A 13,301-nucleotide genomic window follows, 5' to 3' on the forward strand; every position below is an offset into this window, starting at 1 on the left:
TCAGTTATTTGGTACCCTGGGGAAATGGGTTGGACTTTGTTGCAAAGGGGATGTCATGGTATGCTTTACCGTCCTTTATTTGAGATTTTTTTCTCTCTCATATGCCCCTTTCCCCCCGCTTCCAAACTCCTGGCTTCCTGTAGGTTTCAGCCCTTTAAAAAACCCTGAAGTTGCTTCTTCTAAAATGCCACCAGAATGCCACCATTCTCAGTTGTACTAATAGAGGCAACAATTTGCCAGCCACCTTTCCAATTAGTGTTCACTCTAATTGTCCTACAAATCTTCTGCCGCACCCACCCACCCACCCACCCACCCACCCACCCACCAGCCCCTTCCCCCTGAAAGCTTGCTCTTCTGTTGTGGTGTGAGGTTCTCTTGCTCAGTCACCCACCATCGTAAGCTGTAGGGTGGGGAATCTGAGGGCTCATCTATACTGCCATTCAGTGTGGACTGGAAGCGCGTCATGTGCTTCCATTCCTTCTCTCTTGCCCCATATGACATTCTCCTCCAAATTGCTGCCTTCCCACCTTCTACCCTCCCTCGATCTGGATTTTCCCACACAACGACAGGTATGAGAGAACCTGGACCGAGGGAGAGCCAAGTGTTGGAAGTTGGTGATTTGGAGGAGAGCGTCACTTGGGCAACGGATAACGAATGGCGGCAGAGGAAGCTTACCTTCCATATTCAACAAGAGTCTGGATGAGTCTCCGGATCTTGCCTGGGCCTGGAGAACTTCCTCACCCACATTTGCTCCCCCTGCTGCCATGACATCCCTGGGCACCCTAGGGTGCCAATATCTGGGCGTGTGTCTTGGTGTTTGTTTTACATAGTGTTAAAAGTATGCATGATCTTTTGAGGCTAAGAAGCCATGCTATGTCTCCATGACGTTTTATGTTCATAAAATATATATATATATAAATATATATTATAGCACTGAGGACCAATTGTTGTCCTTCTGGACCAAGCAAATTTAAAAGCTTATTATTAATTTTTGTTGGTTTGTTTTCGTTTTTCGTTTTTTTGCTTGTCTCTTAACGTTGTGACAGCACAAGTGCCAGTTTGATTGCTTCGTATTAAAAAATGAATAAATAGTGTTTTTAATTGCTGTCCTGGCTCTGTCTACCTCAGCACCTCCTGTTAGCCTAACTTTAGAAGGTGCCCATTTGTTTTTGTTTTTTTTTAATTGTCGTTGCTGTTTCCCACCCCCAACCCTTCCTCCATTGTGAATTTTTTTCCTCTGTACAAAATATTCTTCCATTTGTTCCTTTGCAGTGCTGCTTGTGAGTCTCGTTATGTGTTCCTCTAGAGTCACAGACGCATTTAGCTTAAAGATAACACACACACACACACACACACAAACACACACACACACCATAAATCAGATTCCCTCCCCCCACCCTGATTAAAAAGTTGTGATTGTCCCTCCCCCACCCACTAGTTGCCGCTGTCTGCCTCTGCATCTGTCCTTCTGTGTTGGGTGCAGGTGTGGTCCTTTGTAAAATCTTCAGTGTTTCTGGCGAGGAAAAAAAAATTAAGAAAAGGTTTAAAAAAAATTAAAGAATTTACTGCTGCAGGTTTTTTTCTCTCTCCATTTGTCACTAAGTGAAGTTTGTGCCTTCTATAGCAAAGAGAATATTTTTTACATCCTACTAACAGTAGATTTTTTTGTAGTGGACATTTTTTGTATTTTTATTTATAAGTCTCATAAGGAAAATAGCAATGTTCAGTTGTATACCTTGAATCTGCAGTTAGGAAAAAAAAACCAATAAAGTTAATTCAGTCGTTGATACCTGTTGCCTCGGTGTTTCCTTTGGCTCCCTGCATTTTTATTTTTAATTTATTTTATTTTATTGCTACTGCTGGTGTGGCAGGATTGGTTACATATAATGAACTTGCCTCATTCCTTTTTTTTTAAATAAATAATTGTTATTGAGATTTAAGATCACCCACCAACACTCACAAACACCAGTAAAACATCAAATCTTATTACATATATCCTACTTTATGCTCCGTAGAGCTGTTGACTTCCGTCCTTCCCTTCCATCAGTTTTCCTATTCTATTCTATAGTTCGCAGTTTCTTTGATTAGATATTACCACATGACATAAGATTTACTTCAATCCTGCCAAAGTTTTCAAATTTGTACAGTTCTCACTTATATAGATCAAAAATTTGTGTTAATTTTTGAACTCGCCTCATTCCAAATGTCCTCTCCCACCCCACCTGCTCCGGCAATGCCTTCAAATAATAGAATTGTAGAGTCAGAAGGATCCCCCCAAGAATCATCTAGTCCAACCCCTTGCAGTGCAAGAATCACAACTAAAGCATCCATGATGGGTGGCCATCCCACCTCTGTTAAAAACTTCTGATAAAGTCCACCAGCCTCCAATGGAGTCCATATGAACCTACCTGGACCCTGAGATCATCTCCTGAGGCCCTCCTTCGTGTGCCTCCTCCTCGAGAGGTCCGGAGGGTGGCAACACAAGAACGGGGCCTTCTCTGCAGTGGCTCCCCGTCTGTGGAATGCTCTCCCCAGGGAAGTTCACCTGGCACCTTCATTATACACCTCTAGGTGCCAGGCAAAAACGTTCCTTTTTAACCAGGCCTTTGGTTGATCCGATTTATATCCTATGCCCTTTTAAAATGTGGGTTGGGGGTTGGAGGGGCTATTGGGTTGTTGTTTTTATTTTTTATTAGGTATTTTGTAGTTTTATATCTTGATTTTATTCTGTGAACTGCCCTGAGACCCTTCGGTATAGGGTGGTATATAAATTATAATAATTATTATTATTATTCCACCACTGTCAAACAGCTCTCGCTGTCAAAAGGTTCTTCCTGGTGTTCATTTGGAATCCCATTTCTTATAATTTGCCTCTATTCATTCTGGTCCTGCCCTCTGTAGTAGCAGAAAAGAAACTTGCCCCATTATCCATGTGACAACCCTTCAGATATTTGAAGATGGCTCTCATATCACCTCTCAGTCTTTGTGTCTCCAAGCTAAACATTCCCAACTCCCTCAACTACTCCTCATAAGAAGGCTTGGTGGTGGGGCAATGGGGTAAACAGGTGGGTCCAGGTTGGAATGTGCAACATTAATTGGACTCCAAAACACCCTGCTGCATGTTGGCCCATGTTCTGTTCACGTGGTCCACAGCATGTCCATGTTAAATATACTGAATTTGTTACTGTGTTTTATTGCTTCCTTTGTTTCTTATGTTGTTCTTTATTGCATAGTACAGTTTGACATCTATGGAATGTGAATGGTAATATAATGAAATACAACATAAGAAATAAAAGAAGCAATAAAAATACAATTAAACATCATACAGCATATAGCACAGAACATTACAATTGCTACCACAGGCAAAAAACATATCATTCAGTGGTCTGTCATTTTCAATTGGTCTTTAGGAAAGCAAAGTTTTGGAACCACCAAACATTGGAGCATAAGTGCAATCGGCTCTAGGAATGAGGATCTCCTGGGTGAGGGATGGGAGCTCTATGTTGCCATGTCTAGTGGAGGGATTATCGACACATACTGGTAAATGTTAACAATCTCCAGTTTCTACAATTGACAGTAATATATATTTTTTAATATTCTGAACAGGCTTCCTTTTTAAATTTTGAAATGCATCCTCTAATATGAGAGAGTGTTTAGACGTTCTCCAAAATGGCTTCCCCAGTGATGTCATAACGATGGATTAAACGGTTTCCCTTGTGTTAGTACTGCGTTGAAGTCAGCAGAAAAACATCCAGGCCAATAGGGGGAGCCCCCTTTCAGCACACTCCACCTTGTAAGGTGCCAAAGTGTCCAAAGGAGAGCATCTAGCACCTTTTCACCAATGCTCTGGAAGGCAAAACAAAGACGGTATTTGAAAACGGGGGCTAAGCAGATACGCGAATGGAAAGTCCCTTATGCTCTTCAGAGCAGGCAATATGGTCCTGTGCTTTAAGTGTCACCTTTTATTCCTGTATTAAGACACTCATATGCCGCCCGTAGTCAACAGGGCAGTTTACAACATAATAAACAATGTAGATACATAATATCCATAAAATGCAACCGTAATGTCCAATACAATTTGGCCCTCCTCTCTCTGGCTGCTGTCCTATCTGTGCTTACTTGGGTCCATGTCCTACTGAACTCAGTTAAGTCTTGTTGTTGTTGTTGTTGTTTATTCATTTAGTCATGTCCGACTCTTCGTGATCCCATGGACCAGAGCACGCCAGGCACTCCTGTCTTCCACTGCCTCCCACAGTTTGGTCAAACTCATGCTGGTAGCTTCGAGAACACTGTCCCACCATCTCGTCCTCTGTCATTCCCTTCTCCTTGTGCCCTCAATCTTTCCCAACATCAGGGTCTTTTCCAGGGAGTCTTCTCTTCTCATGAGGTGGCCAAAGTATTGGAGCCTCAGCTTCAGGATCTGTCCTTCAATAAGTTAAGGCTTGTTGAACAGAATATAGCAGACCTTTTGTGAAATCTGAAAGCCACACCCTGTGACTCCTCACAGTTGCATCCCTATCTGGGCTGCTCCTGTAGCTTTCTAAAAACAGTAACTGCTCTGCCCAACCATTTGAGCAGTGGACTTACTTCTAAATAAACATACATAGGACCCCACGAATATCTGCACAACCCTTCATCATCCCTCGTGTACTGGAGAACCTCCTTTGCTTTCTCCAGATGTCACTTTCTTTGCAAAACGAATGTCATAAACAAACAGGTCCAAATAGCTAAACAAAGTTCAGGATTCCTGTGGGTTTCCTCTTCTCTTTCTCCACAGCCCCCTGGCCCCCGGCCAAACTTGCATCTGTGTTGCCGGCTCCCTGCTTGAATGACTCTCACCCGAGCTTACTTTAGGGCATCATCTTGAGAACAACATTTAATTGCAGTTTTCTGCTGTCGAACATCAAAAGGTAGGGGCTTAGGCTAAGGAGCAGGGAGGAAGGTCACGTGTCTTTGGCTGTGGGGGGAAAAGACCTGAGTGAATAGAGCCTGAGGTTGAATAGACATTGTGTGGCAGGGGGGCTTTTTCCCCCCTTCTGTGCTCTTTGACCCAGATATGATCTAATGGATAGAAAGGGGACCCTGACAATGTGAGCCAGGAGAAGCTTTGTGGTGGCTTAAAACCCTATATTTATAGATAGGCTCAGCTGCCCCACAGCTCTGGAGGGGCAACTCAGTGACAGAAGGAAAAATGAGCTGGACTGGGCATTTCGGGTGGCCAAATCACCCTGTCACAAAATGTGGAAGACTGTTGAGCTGTGGCCATCTGTAATAAGGGGCGTCCCACGAGATTCCCAGTGAGGAACAGATGAAGTCCAAAGATCTGCCTTTTCATCCAGACGAAAGAACCACTGGCAATACACCTCCTCTTTCTGTAACTGCTAATGTTGTAACATGTGGCTTTTATTCTTGGATTGTTTAAAACTTTGTGTGTGATGGTTCCATGCATTTTGCTCATCACTTTGAGCAATTTTGGATTTTTTCTGAAAGCCAATCCATCCAGGAAAGGAAACAGCATTTTCTCCAAACATGTGATTAGAGGAGGATAGTTCTATTTGGGGTTTATTTGGTGGAAAGCAAAGCAAAGATGTGCCCGAATTACTCCCATGAGATTTTTTCCCCCTCAGCTTGGCAGAATCATTGCTTGGAGAGCTGCCCTGGCAAGGACCTCAAGAGCGTTTCAAGTTTTCAGCAGGAAGACCTTTCTCCCCCTGCCCATTTGCAGCAAAAATGTTGCTGGCCCCCAAAAACCCTTTCCAATTTCTTTGAAATAATCTTGGCTGCTTTTCACCCAAGCGGGCACTTCCAAAATCACGTCCGAAAGAAAAATCCTTCGGGTAACATGGAGTGGCAAGTCTATATTTGGTGTGCAGTAGCAAGAAAGGAGGTTGACTCCAGTGATGCCCTTGGTGAGGCTGAGGGCTACTGGAGAGGGAGAAGGACCATTGCTCAGTGGCAATGTGCCCTGCCCAAAACCCTGGAGCATTTCTGCCAGTCAGTGTCAGCAATGTGGGAATGTTCAGGGATGCAGGAGAGGATATATTGTTTGATTATAGCCTTTCCAACTTGAATTAACAAGTTCACAATTTTGCAGAGTAACATTCCCCTTTTTAAACTTGCACAGTGGATGCATTTGCTCAAGCTCACTAAAGCCTCTATAATAACCGTTCTGGTTTTTCCCCCTTATTCCCTCATAAAATATAAGACATGACACAGTCTTCTATAAAAGTATAATAAGAGTTTACTCACATTCTGTTTACAATCGGATCCCAGAAGGCAGACTTAGCTTAGAAAAGTAACATACACCTGGAAACTATCTCATAAGGAGACAATCCCTCTGTCCTCTCTTGGCTGGAAGCCAAGAGAGCATCTTTGGCTAAGCAGATGTTGCTTTTCGTTGAATGTAGTCAGAGAGAGAGAGATGACTGCCCTGCCCTGTGCTTTTGTTGTTACCTGCACAGGTGAGGCCACACCCACCTCTAGTCACATGCAGAGGAAGTCTGTCCCAGCCCAGAAGGAAACAGCAAGTTTACCTGCTGGCTGGACAAACAGCAGTAAACATGTTCACTCTAGGAATGTTGTATTTGACTGCTCTTGTGTTTCACATCCCACAAGCAATACTGCACCAGATGGATCCATCATCTGGCTCAATATAAGTCCGCTTACCTGAAATGGTCAAGCGGCATTGCAGCCTGGCCACGGGCCTGGTTAGAGATCCAGCAGCCAGCTGGGAAGGACTGCAGGCCTGCCTGTAGATTGGCCTTTGGCTGGCAGGCCTAGGTCTGGAGATTCCCCAACCAGTCAATGGGCCTTGCTTGGGTCTTGTTATGACCAAATAAGGTACCCCTGCCTGTATGGGCCAGTCTTGCCAGACTCTAGGGTTGTGCGCTCATCTCACGCTATAGGCCGGGAGCCAGCACTGTCCGCCGACACTTCCGGGTCACGTGGCCAGCGTGACAAGCTGCATCTGGCGAGCCAGAGCCGCACACAGAAACGCCGTTTACCTTCCCGCTTGTAAGCGGTCCCTATTTATCTACTTGCACCCGAAGGTGCTTTCGAACTGCTAGGTTGGCAGGTGCTGGGACCGAGCAACGGGAGCGCACCCCGCCGCGGGGATTCGAACCGCCGACCTTTCGATCGGCAAGTCCTAGGCGCTGAGGCTTTAACCCACAGCGCCACCCGCGTCCCCCGTTATGACCAAATAGGTCCATTCAAACCATATCATTCATTGCCCCCTGGGGGATAAATTGAGGCGAGCCCAGCACTCCTCATTTGGTGGAGGTGACTTGAAAACTGCCTCAGGCTCATCGTTTCATTAGCAGTGGTAGGAGCATTTCATGGGCAATAAGTGTGCTTCATTTGAATGCTCCCCTCAGCTTGAGTTTCTCCACCCTGGATGTACAAGCTTAGCTGCTGCCCACCTCAGGTACGCTTCTAGACCCCTGTTTGGACTTCTGGGGCACAGCATACATCCCCAGGCATTAAAAATGTGGGGGTTTTTTGGGGGGAGAGGAGCTCAGTAACATAATGTTGGCAAACATGGCAGCCATGACAGTTTCGCTCAGGATGATGAGGCAAAGGTGGTGTGAAACGCTTAAGCAAGGAGTGCGGGATTTCATGCTTCAAAATCAGCCACATTTATTTAGCCAAGGAATTCTGGAAGAAGAGCTCTTCTGGGTTCGAGGGGTGAGGGCGGTGGTCCGCTAGGCCTGCTCTGGCCCTGCACGCGCCTCTGCTTGGTGTCTTTCACAGGCTCTTCCCCCAGCGTATTTTTACACTCCCTGGGGAGCTGAGCAAGTCTGCCTCAATGAAAGTGAACTCGTTCATTTAAACCTGACTATAGGCTGCTCCGGCCCCCTGCTGGGTTAATTATCCTGTAGTTCTAAACTGATTGCTGTACCCTAAGCTTAAAGCCCTCCTTTATTTATTTACTGACTACATTAACTGCAGTGCCTGCGCTCCTTTTATTTAGATGCAAACTGTACAACCCTTTGCTGGGGCTCGTATGCCTTTTATGCCAACATGCGGGACCCGGCTTGCCTGACTCAAAAGGAAACAGCTGCTGGGGTCCTACGGCGTGGCTCCCATTCATCTCAACTCGGGTGTGCACAGGAGAGCATCCTGGCAGATCGTGCCCTGTTTGGTGCCAAACTGTCCTGGGCCAGCATTGGGCATGCAGAGAGCAGCTGGAATCCACCTTTAGAGTTGCTGCTTTGTACAGTAGTGATCAGGGTGTATGGGGTGTTAGGGGAGGGCTAGTACCTCTGGTAAGGGACATGGGTGGCGCTGTGGGTTAAACCACAGAGCCTAGGACTTGCTGATCAGAAGGTCGGCGGTTCGAATCCCCGCGAAAGGGTGAGCTCCCGTTGCTCGGTCCCTGCTCCTGCCAACCTTCGAAAGCACGTCAAAGTGCAAGTAGATAAATAGGTACCGCTCCTGCAGGAAGGTAAACGGCGTTTCCGTGCATTGCTATGGTTCGCCAGAAGAGGCTTAGTCATGCTGGCCACATGACCCGGAAGCTGTACGCCGGCTCCCTCGGCCAATAAAGCAAGATGAGTGCCGCAACCCCAGTGTCGGTCACGACTGGACCTAATGGTCAGCGGTCCCTTTATCTTTACTAGTACCTCTGGTGGGGGAAAACATCAGGCTCCTTTGGGGTCGTTTGTCCACCTTTGGTCCGCAGCCTGCACTCAACTCTTACCTGGGGCTCTGAGAAGCTGTCAACATGCAACAGCAGCCACAGCCCAGAAACGGCTTCGACTGGACGGCTAAACCAGGTGAAGGTAGCCATTGGTTCTAAAACCCTCCGTGAGTTAGGGACTTCTGCTGCATGCAAAGACAGGCTCTGGAAGATTGAGTGGATGTGACCAGTAATGGGTCCAATGGTCCAGAAGGTGGTGTTTGCATGTGCTGTAGAGGTAAGGGTGGGGCAAATCGGGCTCGTCAACCTGAGAACGTAGCCCATCTAGGAGAAGGAGAACACTGGTGCTAAACCTCTGCTGCCTTGTGGGAAAAGGCTAAGGAGTTAACCCAACACAAATCCAATGTGGAGTCCCTAAAGCAGTTGGATGAGACATGATATGCCTTCTTCTGGCAACTCCTGCAGCCCAGCTGGTGCCAAACATATTGCTCTGCTTTCCTTTGGATCACATCAGTGAGGTCGAGAGGGGGTTTTGGTCATCTGGGCATCCCAGGCCCTTCATACACACTTCCCAGGCTTGCACCACAAGGAGGTTGCTTCAGTGCTACTAGCGCAGCAGTTTGACTTCACCTCCAAAAGCTTTCTCCCTCATCTCTCGAGACAGACGGGTGCCGATAACAGTAGCAATCTTTGGGTGAGAGAAAGGGGCAGCCTCCTTTGATGGTGGTGCTAGGGCAATGCCTGGAATGTGTGGAGTCTTTGGGTACCAGCCAATGTAACGTGCAGGTGGGGGCCGAGGGGGTGGAGTACTCCCATAAAAATTAAAATGCAGTTAAACGTTAATTATGTGGGATCTACAGGGGTAATTAGTGTCGCTTAATGTAAAGTGTTGTTTACCCTTTAAATTATTGATGAGCTATATAGACATGATCGGTGGCTCTGTGCAGTCAAAATGGCTCCTGGCTTGGAAACAACGGAGAGCCTTGTGGCTGCGTCCAGGTCCATGCAGCCAAACATGCCTTACAGAAGCATCATTTGATTGCGGGAGGGACCTCAGTAGCCTTGCCCACCTTTCCTTTAAATTTTCAACAAGAACACACACACATACTCCTAACTTGCCATCATACTGTTTCCTTGCTGAGAACCACAGGTCTTCTCTGGTTTACATCTTAAGCCTACAATTGCAATACAGAAACTTACCAGGAAGTAAGCTCCATCCTATCTATTATTTTTGTGTGTGTGTGTGTGTGTGTGTGTGTGTGTGTGAGAGAGAGAGAGAGAGAGAGAGAGAGAGAGAGAGAAATAGAATTTCCAGTCAAATATTTGGCAAACCTAGAAAAAGCAGTGTGTGTGTGTGTGTGTGTGTGTGTGTGTGTGTAAATTTCCAGTCAAATATCTGGCAAACCTAGAAGAAGCACAGTGTGTTTAGAGTGTGGCTTTTGACTTTAGGGTCCTCAGGGTTCAGACTACCAACACTCGAGTCATTTTTCTTGTTGATTTTGCTGCAATCGCTTAACCCCTCCATTTAAACTCCATTTCAAGCTTCTGATCAATCATCTGTCGGATGTAGAAGCCCTCTTCTCAGATCTTGGCATCGTATGAAGGTATTTACTGAAGTAGTATTACCTCACAATATCATTGCCATCTCCAGGGCTAGAGAACAAGAGCATAGAAGCCCAAGTGACAACAATTGACCATGCCCTGGTATAAAGGTAAAGGTACCCCTGTCCGTACGGGCCAGTCTTGACAGACTCTAGGGTTGTGCGCCCATCTCACTCAATAGGCCAGGGGCCAGCGCTGTCCGGAGACACTTCCGGGTCACGTGGCCAGCGTGACATCGCTGCTCTGGTGAGCCAGAGCCACACACGGAAACGCCGTTTACCTTCCCGCTAGAAAGCGGTCCCTATTTATCTACTTGCACCCGGGGGTGCTTTCGAACTGCTAGGTTGGCAGGCGCTGGGACTGAACGGCGGGAGCGCACCCCGCCGCGGGGATTCGAACCGCCGACCTTTCGATCGGCAAGCCCTAGGTGCTGAGGCTTTTACCCACAGCGCCACCCGGGTCCCTCTCATGCCCTGGTATAGATTCTACTAATAACCAGTCCCTCCATGCCTAAAAACATAATGTCCCCCAAACGCCACTTGTGGATTTTGCTCAACAAGCTCCTCAGCTGGCTTCCTTTGCAGGCCCCCCCCCACCACCACCATCCTGATTCTTCCCACTCTGCTCTGTGGGGTATGGTAGGGGTGAGGTCCGAGAGAGATGTGAACACCTGCTGTGGAAGATCTATACCCCTTCTCTGTTTGGAAGCTTGCATACAGTGGAATCACTGGGCTAGGCTGCCATCGTGTGGACAGACCACAAAATGCCCATGCCTTGCTGAAGGCACCAGTTGACACATCATGTTACAAGCCCCTCTCTTCTCAAGGAAGGTATTTGTCACATCTGTCCAAATCCTCCTGTGCAGGATGCAAACCTTGCAGCCTCCTGAAACACAGTTGCACAGAGAACGTAAGGCATAATCTGGGTTGTTTGTTGCCACCTCGATTAGTGGTTTGTGCGGATGCAACTGCCCAGTTGCAAATTCAGGGCTCCGTGCTAGATAACAACAGGCTAAATGCATTTTTCACACAAATGCACTCCCAGGAATGGAACATCCTGCAAAGGAGGATTTAAGTGTGGAGGCAGTCTGCTGGAGGGATCAGCCAGAAGGAACCAAGGAACTTTGCATCCTACCTCCAGCTGCAAAGCAGCACCATGCATTAGCCAGCTCTTCACAGCAAAACCCATCTCAAAGGGCGTGCAAGCAGAGGACTGGTGAGCAAGAGGTGCCATAGAAGTTAGAAGACCAGGAGGCTCAAGAAACTGACCCAAGTTGAATATTACATCTGTGATTGTTCAGGAAGCCACCCCACTGCAGAGGAAGGCTGTTGCTCTGAAACAGCAAAAAAGGCAAAAAAGGCAAAAAAAAAAAAAAAAAAAAAGATGGGAGGCTGGATCCAGTTTCAGATCTTTTAGAGAAGAAGGTATCATCTCCACACTAACAGCTGGCGGAGTGAGTTGTGGGAGAAGGCAAAAGAACCCCATTATCACCACAGGCCAAATCTGGCTAAGCAGAAAACTCTCCTCAAGACCATAGGGTCATTCAAGGATATTTCATGTAGGTGCAACAACACACCAACCAACCTTAGTGCTCCTTTCTTTCAATGTGCCTGACCTTACAAAATAAGATTCAGCACACATTTTATTTCTACATTTCAATCCCAAATTGTTCTTTTCAACATTTCCTTTGTGAAAGATTTTGAAAACTAAACTGCAATATTGCTGTAATGTATCTATGTGCCATATTCAGGGAGCCAGCGTGGTGTAGTCATTAAGAGCGGTGGACTCGTAATCTGGTGAACCGGGTTCGCGTTTCCGCTCCTCCACCTGCAGCTGCTGGGTGACCTTGGGCTAGTCACACTTCTCTGAAGTCTCTCAGCCTCACCCACCTCATGGAGTGTTTGTTGTGGGGGAAGAAGGGAAAGGAGATTGTTAGCCACTTTGAGACTCCTTAAGGGGAGTGAAAGGTGGGGTATCAAGTTCAAACTCTTCTTCTTCTTCTTCTTCTTCTTCTTCTTCTTCTTCTTCTTCTTCTTCTTCTTCTTCAGTACACACAGGGCTTTTTTTCAGCCAGAACTCACTAGAACATAGTTCCAGCATCTCTCAGCTAGGCACCATTGCCATTAAAAGAGAACAAGGGAGGTGTTCATGGTGAGTCCAAGCACCTATTTTTCTAGAAAAATAGCACTGAGGACACCTTTTATCTGTTCTGGTGAAGGTAGGTTCAAACTATCCTCACTCCAAATTCATTTCAGTCTCAGTCTTAACACTGAATCTAGACCCATTACATTTCTCCCAAAAAGCCTTTTAGGAGTCAGAGACTACTAGCCAGGCAACTCGGATAATCACTAATTAGCATTACTACCAAATGAATCCATTCAAATCCCTGTTAGCTAAATGTATGTCCCCAAATGCTAAGCCCAAATTCAGAGTAGGACTCAGCCACAGAGTGATGTATGCAAGTGTGATGAAAGGCCACAGGCCCACCCAAACATGCACACAGAAAGAAACCCAGTTTTAGCTATCTTGAGTAGTAAATTTTGATAATAGCTTCAATCATTTGTCTAAAAATGTGAACAGATTGATAAAGGATAGCCTACGAAACCCAGACAGCTGAGCTTTTTTCCTAAAATGCAGTGGAATAAATAGAGGAGGCCCAAAACTCAGTTTAGCTGTAGGCGTTATCCACCCAGCCTACTCATTAAGGAAGAGACGCTCAGGTGAGTTGTGAATGGGTGTGCCTCTCATGCATTCAGGTGCCTGTGCATTCTCTACTCCAACACTTGCTTTTTGAATGTACACACGGAACACACACACCTTGTCACGGCACCAGGAAGGGCCAGATCGATGTGGCGATTGGATTTGTCTGTTGAAGCATTTGATGTTACATGAAGGCAGCTCATTCCAGCGGTTGTTAATTGCCCGTTGCAGTGATCAGGTCTGTAGCACCATCGATCTCGCTAGGATCAATGGGGCTGATTTAGTGTCTTACTAACTCTTTAGCTGGACACCTCATCAATAGCCAGCCACTTACAGATCATCAGCACATTATTGCGAA

This window comes from Podarcis muralis, chromosome 15, assembly GCF_964188315.1.
Source record: "Podarcis muralis chromosome 15, rPodMur119.hap1.1, whole genome shotgun sequence".
Lineage (NCBI taxonomy): Eukaryota > Metazoa > Chordata > Lepidosauria > Squamata > Lacertidae > Podarcis > Podarcis muralis.